Below are 17,457 nucleotides of genomic sequence, written 5' to 3'. Positions count from 1 at the left end.
AGAGTCGAAACTATGAATAGTAAATGAAGAATGTCACATGACAACATAGACTCAAAACATTTGTCCAACTAGATGCCTCTACACATGAGTATGGGAGGGGCTAAGACATGTCCCTAGCTCACCCTCAATATAAAAAAATAACAAAAAAATCTTTGAAAGAATAACCAACTCGATGACTAGTCCCCAGCAAATGAGGACTTACCACAAATACCACTGGATAAAAAAGTTTAACTAGCCACGTGGACGAATATGATCTTCAACCTCAACCCCTACATTATGAGACAATGTAGGTAAAAATTATGCATTAGTACATTGGAATGTACTAAGTCTGTAGGCAATGCAACGCATAGAAAACCATGCTTGTACAAATGACCATTTTAAATAGCATGATAGGAGAAGTAGTAAAAATCATAAGTAGTCTTTAAGAAGGATCGATGCATAATAAATCATAAGAGTATCATATAAAGTAAAAGATAGGATAAGTCATTTAGAACATGGAAAGACCATACATATGTGGGATAGGAACCATAACCGACAATAAGACCATGCGATCTATACCATGGAATCCTAATGTTACCCCTACATCGGAGGAAAGGGGGAGACTACTTGCCAAGGTAGACTCCTACATGCCTAAGTGGATCCACTAAGTGGTTATGTGAACCAGGTACTCACCCCTTGTTCTTAGACTCGGCTACTCACCTCCAAGCATTGATATTTTGGGTACTCACCTCTTAGATATTTGGGTATTCGTCTCTAATCCCTTTGTATCTACAGTGGCACATAGTTATGCGACAAGAGACTTTATATAAGGACCCCATATTTCGAATCCCCACCTCAAGTCCACATTCGGTGCTAAGTCAAATCCAACGGAATACATACATAGCATAGAAATCATAATTTCATATATCATAGTCATTATCATAGATTTGAAATGATAGAGTAGCTCATTTTCATAATATAAGTGCAATGCAGGTATTGTCCTTCCACATTACAAATTATACATACATAAACATATCATTATTGAAATACATGATCATAATTCATACTTTGAAAATTCATGACCATAGCTTGTACTTAAAATTAGGATAAGACATGAATGCATGATCAATTGATTTGAAAACCATGAAATTTACTTGAAAACATGCATGATCATAAATTTTATATCAGCCCATACATAATTCATATATATAAAATCATTAGGAAGTATAATTGAAAATACTCATATTTTACATCATGAATCCTAGAAAGCAAAATAGGAGTATTCATGGAAAAACTCTTCAATTTAATGCAATAACTATCAATTTGTATCAAAATAGACTCATAATCATACTTTGAATCAAAAATTCATGCAATTGGAATATAGATCATAAAATACCATACTTTAATTTGATAGAAGACTTGAGATATTGATTGGGCTACATGGATAAAAGGATCTATGAATCAATACCCACATACCTTAAGTGAGAACACCAAATAATTTGAAAGAACTTGAGAGTTTTGATGGAGAGCTTGAGTGAATTTACTTAAAGTCTTCAATGGAGTCCTTGAGAGTCTTCTGTAGAGAGAGAAATATTTGAGTAGGTAAATTATAGAAGAATGAATAGAATTAGAGGTTTAGGTTAATTTATAGAGTTGAATTAGGTCCTAAAAATGACTAGGTTCATTTAGCTAATAATTTGGGAAAAGTCTAAAATGCCCTTACTAAAAATACAACTCGGCCAGAAAACCCATGTCAGGTCGGCAATGTGGACTTATCGCATACCTTTCTGTTTTGTGGGTTTCTTGAGAAATCTATCTTTTGATCTATGGATCTTAAAAATTTATCGAAACTATTTTCGTGCAGGTTTTGACCCCCTGATCGATATTCTGAACTCAGATTTTCCGAAAAAATTAAGGATAATGCATTACATGAGCGACCTAATCTCAAGGCATTCTCAAGGCACTTGTGAGCATTTTTTAGGAATGTTACATTTTACAAGACCGAGTATTTTACCATGGGGTGCTCCCATGTTATTTGTTAGGAAGAAATATGGGTCACTACAAATATGTATAGACTACCGGTAATTGAATAAGGTCACCATAAAGAACAAGTATCTAATTCCAAGGATAGATAACTTATTTGATCAATTACAAGGAGCAATCTACTTTTCTAAGATTGACCTCCATTCCTGTTATCATCAATTGAGGGTAAGGGAGTGCGATATTTCCAAAACGGCTTTTTGGATAAGGTATGGTCATTTTGAATTTGTAGTAATGTCGGTTGATTTTACTAATGCTCCCGTTATATTTATGGATTTGATAAATCATATTTTCAAGTCATACTTGGACATGTTTGTAGTGGTGTTCATTGATGACATCTTGATTTATTCTCAAAATGAGGAAGATCATATGGGGCACTTGAGGATTGTATTGCAAATATTGAGAGAGAAGCAACTATTTGCTAAATTTAGTAAGTGCGAGTTTTGTCTGAGGGAAGTTGCCTTTCTTGGCCATGTGGTATCCGGTGAGGGGATTAAAGTAGACCCAAAGAAAAACAAAAGCAGTTAAGAATTGACCTAAACCATTATCTCCTTCAGACATTAGAAGCTCTTTGGGCTTAGCCGGATACTACAGAAGGTTTGTTGAAGGATTTTCATCTATTGCTTCGCCTTTAACTAAGTTGACATAAAAGAAGGAAAATTTTCAATGGTCGGATAAATGTAAGAAAAGTTTCTGAATATTGAAGGATCGTCTCCATCGGCTCTTATTTTGACATTGCCTGAGGGTTCGGATGGGTTTGTTGTTTATTGTAATGCTTCACGTGTTGGTCTGGTCTATGTCTTGATGCAACATGGTAAGGTTATAGCGTATGCCTTTAGGAAACTTAAAGTGTATGAAAGGAACTATCCAACCCAAGATCTTGAACTTGCGGCATTTATGTTTGCTTTGAAAATTTGGCACCATTATCTTTATAGGGTGCATGTTGATGTGTTTATCGACCACAAAAGCTTACAATATGTATTTATCCAAAAGGACTTGAACCTTAGGCAAAGAAGGTGGCTTTAACTCCTAAAAGACTATGACATGAGCGTATTGTACCAGCCGGGTAAGGCAAATATTGTAGTCGATGCTCTTAGTAGGTAATCTATGGATAGTGTTGCACATATTGAGGAAGGCAAGAGGGAATTGGTTAAAGAGGTCCATATTGGTAGGTTTTAGTGTGCGTTTGGTTGATTCCTAAGATGGAGGCATTCTTATACATAATGGTTTGAAATCGTCTCTTGCGACAGATATCAAGGACAAATAAGACAATGATTCGATTTTGGTTGAATTAAAGAAGTCGGTTACCAAAAAATCCATTGAGGCCTTCTCCCTAGGAGGAGATGGGGTACTACATTACCAAGGTCGTCTGTGTGTTCCAAATGTTGATGGATTAAGAAAGTTGATATTGAATGAGGCCCATAGTTCTCGATATTCAATTCATCCAGGATCCACCAAGTTGTACCATGATTTGAGGGAAGTGTGTTTGTGGAATGAAGAAGGACATAGCAGAGTTTGTGGCTAAGTGTCCTAATTGTCAACAAGTGAAAGTTGAACATCAAAGACTGGGAGGTCTAGCTCAAGATATCAAAATCCCTACTTGAAAGTGGGAATATGTTAATATGGACTTGTCACGAGTTTGCCTCATACTAAAAGACAACATGATTATATTTAGGTTAATGTGGACCGAATGACCAAATCGACGCATTTTCTACCTGTTAAGACATCTTATAGTATCGAAGATTATGCTAAGTTGTACATTCGAGAACTTGTGAAACTTCATGGTGTTCCTTTGTCGATTATATCAGATAGAGGTACCCAATTCACTTCATATTTTTTGAAGTCATTCCAGAAAGGTCTTGGTATTAGAGTCAAACGAAGTACTATTTTCCATCCTCAAACTGATGGACAAGCCAAAAGAACAATTCAAACCTTAGAAGATATGTTAAGGGATGTGTGATTAATCTTAGAGGAAGTTGGGATGAGCATTTTCCATTGATTGAGTTTGCCTACAATAATAGATATCACTCTAGCATTCAAATGGCTCTTTTTGAAGCCTTGTAAGGGAGAAGATGTAGGTCTCCAGTGGGGTGGTTTGAAGTGGGTAAGATGGTATTGATTGGTCCAGATTTGGTATTTGATGCAATGGAGAAAGTAAGGCTCATAAGAGAAAGATTGAAGACGGCTCAAAGTAGTCAAAAGTCCTATTCGGACACGAGTAGAGAGCTTCAATTTGATGTAGATGATATGGTGTATTTAAAGATTTCACCTATGAAAGGAGTAATGCAGTTTGGTAAGAAAGGAAAGTTGAATCCTAGATATGTAGGACCCTACAGAATATTGAAGTGTATTGTCAAAGTAGCATATGAGTTAGACTTGCAACTTGAGTTGGCTTTGGTTCATCCAGCATTTCATGTGTCAATGTTTAGGAGGTTTGTGGGTGATCCAAATTCTATTGTGCCAATGAAGAATGTGAGTATTGAAGAAAATTTGACTTATGAGGAGTTCCCGATTGAGATTTTAGACCGGAAAGTTAAGAAGTTAAGAAATAAAGATGTTGCGTCCGTCAAGGTATTATGGAGAAATCAACAAGTAGAGAGTGCTACGTGGGAAGAAAAATTAGACATGATGAAGCGTTATCCATATCTCTTTCCTTCCACTCAAGCCTAAAGGTACTAAGTTGTTCACAATCAAATCGATTAAACTCCTATGTTTCAGTTCCATATGCCATTAATATGCATGCATGATTCATGAAAAATGATTCTTTTTCTCGAGGACTATGTCTTATGTTAAGTATGAAATTTACCTGTTCTATTCATTTTTCAAAGTGTCTTCATATTCATGTTGGGTTGCTAGTCCTTTTTCTATGTCCTTCCTATATTAGTTGAAACTCATTCGAGGACAAATGTTCCCAAGTGGGAGATATTGTAACATTCTTTAAAATGCTCACAAGTGCCTTAAGAATGCCTTGGGAATAGGCCGCTCACATAGTGCATTATATTTAATCTTTTTGGCAAATCCGAGTCTGAAACATCGATCAGGGGGTAAAACCCTGCGAGAAAAGGGTCTCAGAGGATTTTTAGGACTCATATATCGAAAGATAGATATTTTGAAGAAACTACAAAAAATAGTAAAGTGCGCGGAAAGTCCGTGTCGTGGACTTGCTCCTGTTCAATGTAATTTTTCCCGAGTCAAACTTTGGCAAAAATCTCATTTGTTCAAAATTTACCTATCAGGGAACACCTCCGCGTAGCGGACCTGGGCAATGGATTTTGTCAGTATTTAGTTTTTAAGTAAGGAAACTTTAGACTTTTCCCTAATTGTTAGTTAATGAACCTAGACGTTTTTAGAACCTAATTCAGCTCTATAAATTAACCTAAACCTCTAATTCTATTCATTTTTTTACAATTCACCTACTCAAATAATTCTGTCTCTACAAAAGACTCTCAAGGACTCCATTGAAGACTTCAAGTAAATTCACTCAAAACTCTCAAGTTCTTCCAAATTATTTGGTTTTCTCTCTAAAGGTATGTGGGTATTGATTCATGGATTCTTTCATCCATGAAGCCAATCAATTTCTCAAGTTTTCCATCAAATTAAAGTATGGTATTTTATGGGTATTATGATCTCTAGTCCAATTGCATGAATTATGATTCAAATTATGATTATGAGTCTATTTTGATATAAATTGATGGTTATTCTATTGAATTGAAGAGTTTTTCCATGAATTCTCCTATATTGATCTCTAGGGTTTATGTTGTAAATTATGGGTATTTTCATTCATACTTCCTAATGATATCATCTTTATGAATTATGGGCTGATAGAAAGTATGTGATCATGAATGTTTCCAAGTATATTTCATGATTTCCAAGTCAATTGATTATTCATTTGAGTTTTACTCTAAGTTCAAAGTATGAATTTTATGCAAGTTATGAAGTAAGGTGACTTAGGGTTGTATGTGGTGACCTAGGACCTAACTATATGAATTATGTAAATATGATTGTAATGATGAAAGGACAATTATCACATTATAAGTATGGTATGAAAATGAGCTACTCTATGATTTCAAACCTATGATCATGACTATGATACATGAAATTATGATTTCTATGCTATGTATGTATTCCGTGGGATTTTACTTGGCACCGAGTGGACTTGAGGTCGGCGCCCTACAACAATTCCTAGTAGCAACCTCATGGAACCTCATGTTTCTTAACCTTTTTTCCACCGTAGGTTTCCATCATGGCCTAGCTATTCGATGCACATATAGCATATGTATGACTCGCCTAGAGGGTTAGAGTCTACCTTGACAAGTACATTCTCCTTTTTCTTCATTGTATAGGGAGACAATGGGATTCTATGTTATAGCTTGCATGGTCTTAGTGTCAGTTATGGTTTCTATCCCACATATGTATGATCTCTTACGTATGTCATGATTTAAATTATGCTTTTTAACTGCTTTGGTCATTATGCTTTTCTTGTGACTTTACTTATCTCATCTTATCATGTATTTTACTTGACCATTGCATCCCATGATTTATGTTGCATGTCATGCCCTCATAATTAGTACATTCCAACGTATTAATGCATATTTTTTGCCTACAATGTATCATAATGTAGGGGTTGAAGTTGAAGATTATATTCGTCCTCGTTGGTAGTTAAGCTTTCCTATCCAGTGGTGTTTGTGGTTAGTCCTCATTTCTCGGGGACTACTCATTGAGTTGGTTATTATTTTCAAAGACTTATGTGATGTTTCATATTGAGGGTGAGCTAGGTACATGGCTTAGCCCCCGCCCATATTCATGAGTAGAGGCATCTAGATGGACAAATATTTCTAGTCTATGTTGTCATGAGATATTCTCCATTTACTATTCATGGCTTAGACTCTCTTATGATATTTTCGCTTTTACTTTACCTGATGTATGCTTATGATATGTACAAGAGGCTTGGTTAGAGACCCATCGTGTTTTCGATTGCCATGTTACGACTACGCTGTAGGTCGGATCATGACAGACAACCCCCTAACAAACTCCTAACTCATGTCCTGATCCATAGGAAATAGTGTAGGGGTAAGCCCTGCCCACTCAATAAATCCCTACACATACTCAGATATTAACAATGAACCTTATAAGGGACCAATCAACCCAACTCTGTCCTGAGAAGCATCCACTGCAGCAAGAACTACACATGTCGATTTAGTACCCTCAAAGGAGCTCGGGCCTCCTAACACTAAACTTTGAGGAGCCGAGGTAGACAATGACTTTGTCGGAGACTAGGCTGCCCCCAAACTCTCCATATACTGAAGAACAGCCCAAACTTCAAGGTCTATGCCTGACTGGGGCCTTTAGCCTGACCAAGTGCTAAAACTCTCATAGGATATGCTGATGTTCCTTCCACGCCCATCGAATTCCTCGTGCTATCCATCTAAGAGAAAGTGGAGTCCAAAGAAACAGTTTTAGAGTTCATTCGAAGTGAAAGAAAACGATAAGGAGTCAAAAATAGGGTTTTCTAAGAATGACCTATAGCCTCTTAAAGATAGGAAATGAATGTCAACACAACAATCCGCAGGACTCTACTAGGCATTTACTCTCATACCAATGATATCGATCAATCTATAGATCTAATACCAACTTGTGACAAACCGACTTTGTAGGTCATGATGGTACATACTCCAATCCACCAATAGGTAAGCCTAACCCATAATTCATAACTAGAAGCAACGAGCTATGAAGCAGAAGAGGAATAAATGAAGCAGAAAAATCCAAAACCTGACATCAGTTAGTAATCGAGCATCTAGACAAAATAAAAGTAAAAGGCTTTTACAAATACACAATATGTACAGACTGTCTTTGAATATAATATAAACACTAGCCTAGCCAAAATAAATGAAAATCAGCAACTCTAGATGCCAGGAGCTCACCAAATTTTTGAATCTAAGCTGCTTCGCACAAAGTTCAAATCATCAGTGATAACCCGTACTATGATCTGTAGGATGAAGAAGTGTAGTATGAATACCAAATGAATAGTACTCAGTCGGCATAGGCTTACTAAGATCCATAAATAAAGCAAGTATGAACAACATGTAAACAAGGTAAGTACAATACAAATAACTGCACAGAAGATAGTACAAGATAGAACATGAAATAAGAGGGAATAATATAGTTCCAGGAGAAAGGAACTAGAGTCAAGTAACGTACCTAAAAGCGCAAGCTAATAACATATTTACAATAAGGGATTACTATAGAATTCAACTAATCAAGAACAGAATGCCGACGATCACCGCTAGCCATATAATCGCTTACGGACTAATCCAACTCAGCCTAGCAGGGAGTACCAACAACAAATTCATACTAAGACCCCCTATTAACCATCTACAATGCAACATAAGATAAGTAAAATTATAACCAATCAATAACCGACCGAACGCCCATACCCTGAAAGGTACAAATAATAACAAACATACCCTCGATCCCCATAAAGGGGAGACCAAACAGCAAATAAGTATACTTACGATAGGTGATGTGGATGAATGCAAGCTTGTAGTAAAAATAAGTAGCATTATCGGTGTCTCTCAAAAATTATCAACAACCAAATGTATAGACCTAACCCGGCCCTCGGCCTGACAGGTAGGACCCATGTAGCTCCCCCATTTGGTACAATGATACTCATGGACAAAGGGACCTATAGGGGACGTGGGAAGTCCATATACACTACCTGGGCATGAACCAGATTTTAGACATAACATATAATATCCCCACTAAAGTACTAGAGAGTGAGTAGCTAAGCTGATGCAGAAGAGGGTAACGCTACGTCAGATAGTAAAGTAAAGGCTGAGTGCATACCGGATGCAGCCGATGAAGAAAAAAATGGCGTCGCGCCAAATATCAGTAAAACATTGAGGGCATCCTCGATGCCTCTAATTCTACCATTAGAAAACGAATACATCCTCGAGGCTAATAAGTCTCAAAAACCAGTGTATCCAAGTTATCCAGGTGGTACGACTCCTGTTAAAACTAGTTTGAAAATAGTAAAAGTGTTAGAATGTGCATTCACAAAATAATAGTGAAAATCCAATAAATGAACTGGGATCATACCGCAAAACATGTGAAAATGCTCAATCAATGCAAGAAGGCCATCACCAGCATCCAAACAAGGTACACACAATCATAAATATAATAACCAATCTTACCACATTATCAAAACAAAGGAAAATAGCCTAGGACCCAATCGCTCCTCGAGCACGGCCTCAAGCCTAACAATATAACACTAGTCAATAATTCATCAGAAGACAACCGCTAAACATAAAGCAAAGTAATCGAGAAATGGCTCAAAATCAAATAAGGGAGAAATATCTCTAGGAATGACACCTTACCCAAAATATTCTACTTCATCTCATAACCTAGCACCTCTAGGAAAAATCTACAGCTACGACGAGTCATTGAGGTCGCAGGCACTAGCAAAAGGTACACCATCCAGAACAAGCCCTAGCGGAAGCAACGCCTAGTATAAGGGCAATACATCATAGGATAAAGAATCTAAGGCTCAAACCTAGCCTAAGTCCATCAAAATCAATCATAAAAAGGATGATAACGCTAAGTCAATACCACTAATAAGGCCCACAGCCTAAACTAAGGATTTTACGAGACTACTCTAGTCTAATGTTCAATCGAAAACCAAGAGAATGGAATGGATGGAGGCAAACCCTATACTCGCAAGTACCAACCTAAATCACATGTAATTTATACTAAACAATATCTAATAAAGCTTAGTCAAACTAGGAGACTGTAGCTTACCTCGAAGTCAATTATGTGCGCTCTGAATCCTTTAATTTAAAGTTTTTTTACCTCCAAATCACTTTAATTGCCTCCACAGTAATAAAATATTAATCATAACATCAATACGAACGTTTTAACATAAAAATTATATTAACCAGAGAGAAACTCAAAATTGGGTCTAAAATGGGATAGTTGCCCCTACGCTGACATTTCGGAATCAACTTTGTAAAAAGGTTCATTTTACTTCCTTGAACTTGTATTGAAAAACGGAATACAACTTAAGACTCAGACCAGCCCGAAATCAGACCATGTATTTAAATGACCATTAAAACTGAAGGAAGAGACAGGGCAGTCCTTTGGGCTCAAAACTACCTCACTATGACGAGTACCCAACGTCCCCCGAGCATGCACTCCAATGCATAGACTTTCTGAAACCAAACATGTAACAACTAGAATCACTGAATTTAGAGTCTTCTAGCTCAAGATATCGAGTTTTGAAAATTGGAGAATAAACTGAAAAATGAGTTGAAAAACAATATATCTTAATCAAGGGTATTCTATGCAAACGCGAGACCTAGTCTGTGATTGCGGAGGTCAAGCTTGACTGGGTCCAATTGACCTTTTCCATAAATGCAGGACCTGGTACATGAACGTAGAAGGAAGCAAAATCTTTTTTCGCAAACCCGTGGACTTGGTCCGCGAATGTAGAGAGAAACCTCACCTTTATCCGCAAATGTGGGGACCTAGTGCATGAGCATGGAGGGAAACAAGATCCTCCTCCACAAATGTGGTACCTGGTCCACGATCGTGGAGACCAAACCAAGATGCACCAACGAGGGTTGCATCAGCTTAACTTTAAGAGTTGAAAATACTTCGACGGGGTGCCCGAGATTCGTTCGGAATGGCATATATGCAAACAAAATATGCTACTCCACCAAATTCGACATTACAGAATCAACGGAACACTCAAAATTTTCATCTAAGTTCATCTCGATAAAAAGCTGGTCCCACACTTAAGCACTATTTTAAGCCAAAATCCACAAGGGGCCTTGAATGAGACTGAAAGCCTCGGGACCGCATGAAAGATCATTCTAGACCAAAATCGATATTTCATAGCTAAACACATTGATGGAATTTCTATCTGGGTACGTTTACCAAAAATGTTGACCACTATCAAACTTAGGCCAAAGCTTAAAGGCTAAAAAGCCTAGTGGCTCAAACTCACACCGAAAGTCTCAGGAACCAAGCTGACCATGCCACCAGTCTAAAATGACCCTTACGGAGCTGATGAAATCATCAGAATTCCATTTTGAGGCTATTTTTCTAGAGCTTTGACTGAAGTCAATCGTTTAAAAACTCCAAGAGATCCAAAACCTAGAAACTTGCATTAAACCCAAATGAATGACCAGACGACTAAACTATCAACGTCAGGAAATCATAAATGAATTGGATCGCTATAGGAAAGCTCTAAACGCTGAAAAGATCAGAAAATAGAGGAAATGACCTTGAGGGTCATTACACCGTTCTAAATTAACTTACCTTAAATACAAGGCATTTGAAACTAAATTTGAAATCAAATCAAAAGGAACGACAAAGAAAATTAAAAGAATAAACAAAATCAATTGAAAAAAAAGAGATAAAAACAATGAATGAAGGCAAAAAAGAAAATTTTAAAAAAAGTTTAAATACAAGGCAAATTTTTTAAAAAAGAATTATTTTTATTAACTTAATTTAAATATAAAATAAAATAAAGAAAATAAGAATATCTAAAAAATAATTTTTTTTCTAAAAAATAGTATTTAAAAACAAAATACACACGTGTCGACGCGTGTTGTACAAATATAGTCAACTTACCTAATTGAAAATGTCATGTCAGCACAAAAGGTGCATGGAAATATAGAATAAATGAGTTTGGGAGGGGGTAATATTATCATATTTAAGTTAAGGTGTGTCGCTGAAATTTCGGTCATAGTTTAGGAGGTACTTGTGCCTTATCCCATATTAATAAAATAATTTACTATTACATGTACTTATACTATTAATCTTGATATGAGTGATATGATCTATGTGATTTGATTTATCAAAAGGTGAGACTCTATTATGGGTCAACACATTCCTGATATATTGGATAGTAACACATCACATAAGCACCCCTTTATGGTTGTTTATAAGTTTTCATGTGAAAACCATGCAGGTGAATTTTATATTTGTTACGTGAAATAGGTTAAGTATAAAAATAAAGGACTAAATTAATCAATGAATTAAATTTTTTAATTCATTGATTGGTGCTTGTATTCTAATGTAAAGAGTTAAATAAGAAGTAATGGTAGACTTCGAAATTAAATTGAGAAGTACAATTACAAATTTTTAGTAAAATAATTGTAATTTATTATGATGTGATTAATTCATTCATTTGCGAATTGATATCATAATTGGAAGTCTTAGTTAATAAAATTGTGGTCACTATTATGTCTGATTGATTAATCAAAATCAAAAAAGAAAAAAGATACTCGGATTGGATTTCTGATGGTCCCATTGGTCCGGAGGTGATCCAAACGCTAGAAATGACTTCGTCATAATTTTTAGAGGTTCCGAGGGTATTTTGGAAATTTCAAGTGTTGAAACTAGTTTAATTGCGACTTTTCAAGTTTCGGGTCAAGAACACCTCAAATTCTAATTTCTATGGTTCATTAATTCTGGAACGTCGAAATTAGTATGGTAGCATATGTGGTTTGTATATACGGGATTCCGAATGAATTCTTCGGGTTGTTTCGGAGACCATGTGGCTTAGAGAATTTCTTTGGATTGCTGATATCTGGTGCCTTCGCTTAAACGAAGGGGGTGCCACTTTAGCGACGTCCTCTTAAGCGAAGTACCATCGCTTTAGCGACATCCGCCTAAGCGAGGTGACCGTCGCTTTAGTGAAGGGAGTCACTTAAGCGGGGTTCGCTTAAGCGACCTCTGATCGCGAAAGGAAACCCTCGATCTCTTTAGCGACATCTGAGAGCTGAATGTCGGGGCTTCACTAGTTTGTCATTTTCTGACTTTGGGACTCGGTTTAGGCAATTTTCAAAGAGATTTTTCGTGGAAAATAATTAGGTAACTCATTTTCAACTCATATCATTTATTTTCATTGGTTAATCTACGATTTTAACTTCAAAATTTGAATTTCAATTGGGAATTTTGGGGTGTTCTTGAACATGAGCTTTTAAAAGAAACATTGGTACCCATTTTATGTCCTTTAAACTCTAAATAATCGTTTCCCATCATTAAATTGTTGTTTCAATTCGAATTTGGGGATTTTAAATAGAAAAATTGAGGGTTTTTCAAGAACATGGGATATTTGGTAAATTGATGATTGTGAGCTCATTTCAAGTCCAAATGCAATTTTGTTTACACTAATAGATTCCTAATACTCTAAGGATCGTTTTCATGTAAAAAAAATGAATTTGCTACTCGTTTTCTATTAGGTACCATGTATTTTGAAGGTTAGAATGTGCTATAATAAGGTGAAATAGAGGGAAAATAGCTTTGGAGGATTTTTTGGACTCATATTTCGCAAGATGAATTTTTGAAGTATTGACCCAAATAGAAGGGTCCGCGACCTTGGCGCATCGTGCTTCTGCTCCTCCAACTGGTCAAATTTGACCTAGCACAGGAAAATGTACATAAAATGCATTTGAGGAATGCATTTTATGTGTAAATGGTGTTATTGTGTGCTCCGAGCTTTATTTACCTATGTCGGAAGAAAATAAACTGAAATAGAAATCTCCGGATCACGGACTTATTCCCAGACAGTTCAAATTTTAGAAAAAAAAATTAATTTTAATTGAGGGCATCTTGAACTATTCCCTGAACGTATATAGTTGGGCTTGGACGATTTCTGGGGTTATCCTCCACCCTTTTTACTATTGAGAACCCTAGATGTCATTCCTCCTCTTTCCCAAATCATCTCCTACAAGATTCCTCTCAAAACTAAAGGATTTCAAGCTCCTCATTAAAGACTTTTTCAATTCTTCTTCAAACTTCACTCTAAGGTTTGTGGGTTTTTTCATCTATGGGTTTCTTCCACCCATGGAGTCCTAAAACCCTTTCCAAATAATTCATTTGAACTCAAGCATTAATGCTTTGTGGGTACTTCTAATTTTTTCTTATTAGCATGAAACATGATTTAAATTGTGGTTATTGACTCAAATTGCATGGAATTGATTACTACATATGAATGCCCTAATTTTCTATCTTGGGTTTATCAATTTTCAAATGTGCCTTGTTCAATCCTTCTCGAAAATTGCTAGATTATGGTTCAAATTATTGATATTATGTTCAAGTAAGCTTATATTGCCACTCAATTGCATGATTATTGAATTTCAAGTATTTTCCTATCTCCGGCTATTATGGGTCTTTGAAATGAATGGTGGGTTATTTGAAGTATGTTTTAAATTGACTCAATTAATGATGTTTATGGATGATTCTATTGAAAAGCATACTTTAAAGTTGAATTGAATAGAACCCACCTAGTTTTACTATGTTTTCAATGAAATTTGACTTGAAGATTTTGACTCCAAATGAATGTTTATGAAAGCAATATCTATGATCAAAGGAGAGTCTTATGAAATGAAATAATGATGGATTCTTATGCAATAAAGACAATTCTTGCATAGTTGAATCACCAAAGGTTTTAAGGAGGTATTCTACCGAATGATGATTTGAAGTCTCAAACTATATGTATGCTTATGTTACTATGATATACTATTGCGTGGGATTTGACTTAGCACCGAATGGGGCATTGAGGTGTGATTCGATAAGGGAATCCTAGTAACAACCCCTTGTCTCATTAACTATGTGCCAACATAGGAGCCCTTGTAGGCTTAGGCTAGTGGATCCACAAAAGCCCTTAAAGTTAAAGAATGAATGTAAAATTGACGGTGTTCTACTTTGGCAAGTAGTCTCCCCTCTTCCAAAATGGGGGTTATATTGAATTTCATGTTATAGCTCACATGATATTATTGTCGGTTATAGTCATCTTCTCATATATGTATCATTTAAATGCTATCTACTTGATTTCTCATGCATGCACTCATTTACATATTGTACCTTATAAATGTCTTAAGTATGTCCCTTTTGAAAAATCAAATTGTCTTAACATAGGTTTAATCAAGTTAACAAGCTTATTGGCATTAGAGCTTTGCTTTTTTTTTCTTCACTTTAATGGTGGGGTTAAAGTAGGTTGTCTTGACATGTAGGTTGGGAAGTCATATCATTTCAATCAGGTGTGGCTCAACAGTGTTAAAAAAGGCACGTGCTTTAGGCCCCAAATTTGAGGGGTCCCATTTTTCAGCAATAATAAGTTATGAATTCTTATTTTTAACAAATATTGAATACTATTTGTAGAAAGGCAAACTTTTTATATAGAATGAAAGAATTATATATTAGAAGAAACTTGACATATTTGGAGTACTATGTCTTCTGAAAGATAATTTAAAATAAGAGTGGTTATATTATTAATTGAAAAAATATATATTAGTAGAAATTAATTATATAAAAGTTATTATCACTTTAAATTTAAGGCCTTCATTTGATTTTGGCTTTAGCTTGAGCCACTCGTGATTTCAATAGTAATGTTTTCCTTTTTCCATTTATTTTTGGGTTGGCTTTCAGATCTGAGGTTTTAGTTGGAAAAAATAAAAAATTATGTAGGTTAAGTTGAGATGTCAAATCTTTCATCTTGACATTGATTACTTTAGAAATGTATAGTTGCTGATAAAAGGCTTTTTTTTTTCTTTTCTGTTGATGGCAAAAAAAAAAATTGGTGGGTATCCCATAATCTATTCACTCGATAATCTATTTGAGCCAAAAACAAATAAAATTGACATAAATAAGCTATATTTTCATAATGTAACTAAAATAGGTTTAGTGTATTATTTTTTTTCCATTTTATAAAAAAATTTAAACAACAGACGTTAACTTTTAACATCTAAAATTAAATGTAAAATCGAAGTTTTTCTTAGCCTTTATAAAAAATAACTTTTTCTCAACTCACACATGGAAACTCACACATCTCCAATCCCTCAAAACACATCGCAGAAATCTTCTTAACTATGCTAAGGTTCTTGAGAAATCTCTGCTCGCGGTCGGAGTCGCAGCCCGCTGCACGTTGCATCCTGCCAGCGCAATCTCAAAGGTAATTCCTCTTTGTCCAGTGCAAGAGTTTATTGAATGGTTAAATGAGACATTGTAAGTTTGGTTTTGGCAGGTGTAACACCCCCTAAAAACGTTATATGTTATATTTCAATACTTGACAAAAATAATACTGCTTTTGTATTTTGGACATAACTTTTTATAAGTTGGTCTTAATTAGGTGATTTAAATTTTTGAGTAACCCAACATCATTACCTACAAAGTTTTAGAAGACCATATCTTAATATTCGGAGGCTAAGTATGTCAAATAAATTAATCTTTTCAAGATCTGGTGTTGTGACGAAATGGAGTATTTGTAGAAGAAAAATCATAACTCACTGTAGGATGCCTCAAATCAGTTGATTCTTGATTGACACAAAAGATGACTTCTAGATCTATAATTCATATGAGACATCAAATCCTAATTAGGAAGTTATCTTGTTCAAACATAGCTTTGGAAAAGGGTATTCCGTAAAAAGAAGATTCATCTCACCAAGCATAGAAAATCTAGATCCATTTAACATCACTCATGACATCAATAGTCCTCCATTTGACATCACCAATGACATCAATAGTCCTCCATTTGACATCACCAATGACATCACACATGACATCATAATCCTCCATTAAATTTTTAGATTTTTTTTTATAATTATTTTAATTATTGTTAGGTCCCTCCTTCACACCTATAAATACCCACCTTATTTCATTATTTTGTTCATCAAACTTTCTCAAGCAACTCTTCTCTATATACTCTTCTTTACTCATTCTCAAAATATAATTTTAGCTTTTAGTAGTGTAGAAATACTATTCCGGTGATTCATAGATTTCGGGTAGTACACAAAACGCTCCAGCGAGGAGAAAAAGCTAGAATTCAAGAGTGTTCATTAAGTTCTTCGATTCTGAGTAAAGCTTCGGATCTAAGGTAGGTAGGTATTGCTTCATGGATCCTTTCATCCATGAAGCTCAAATGAATTATCAAAGTCTTCTATTTAATTCAAGTATGAAAATTTTATGGGTTTTCACATCATGATTCCAAATGCATAGATTATTAAATATTTGAAGTTTAATTACCTATCTTATATTAGCTTGTGTTGGCTCTTAAATGCATTGAATTATTGATTTATCAAAGGTCCTTATATAAAAGCATGAAAATATTTTAAAGTGAATTGGTGGGTTGTTTCAAGTATGTTTTAAATTGGTGCATTCCATTACTCTAATGCCTAAAGTATTTTGATTATATGATAAATTATGTTCTCTCATGCCTAAAGCAGTTTGATTATATGATAAATTATGTTTATTTGCTCAATTCTTTTCAAGCTTTACTCTAAGGTATGTAAGGCTTCAATGAGAATATTTCTTCCACTCTCATGCCTAAAGTATTTTGATTATATGATAAATTATGTTTATTTATCCAATTCTTTCAAGTTTTACTCTAAGGTATGTGGGTATTGATTTATGGATCCTTTCATCCATGAAGCCCAA

Source organism: Solanum dulcamara, chromosome 8, assembly GCF_947179165.1.
Source record: "Solanum dulcamara chromosome 8, daSolDulc1.2, whole genome shotgun sequence".
Lineage (NCBI taxonomy): Eukaryota > Viridiplantae > Streptophyta > Magnoliopsida > Solanales > Solanaceae > Solanum > Solanum dulcamara.
This window is presented reverse-complemented; position numbering follows the sequence as displayed.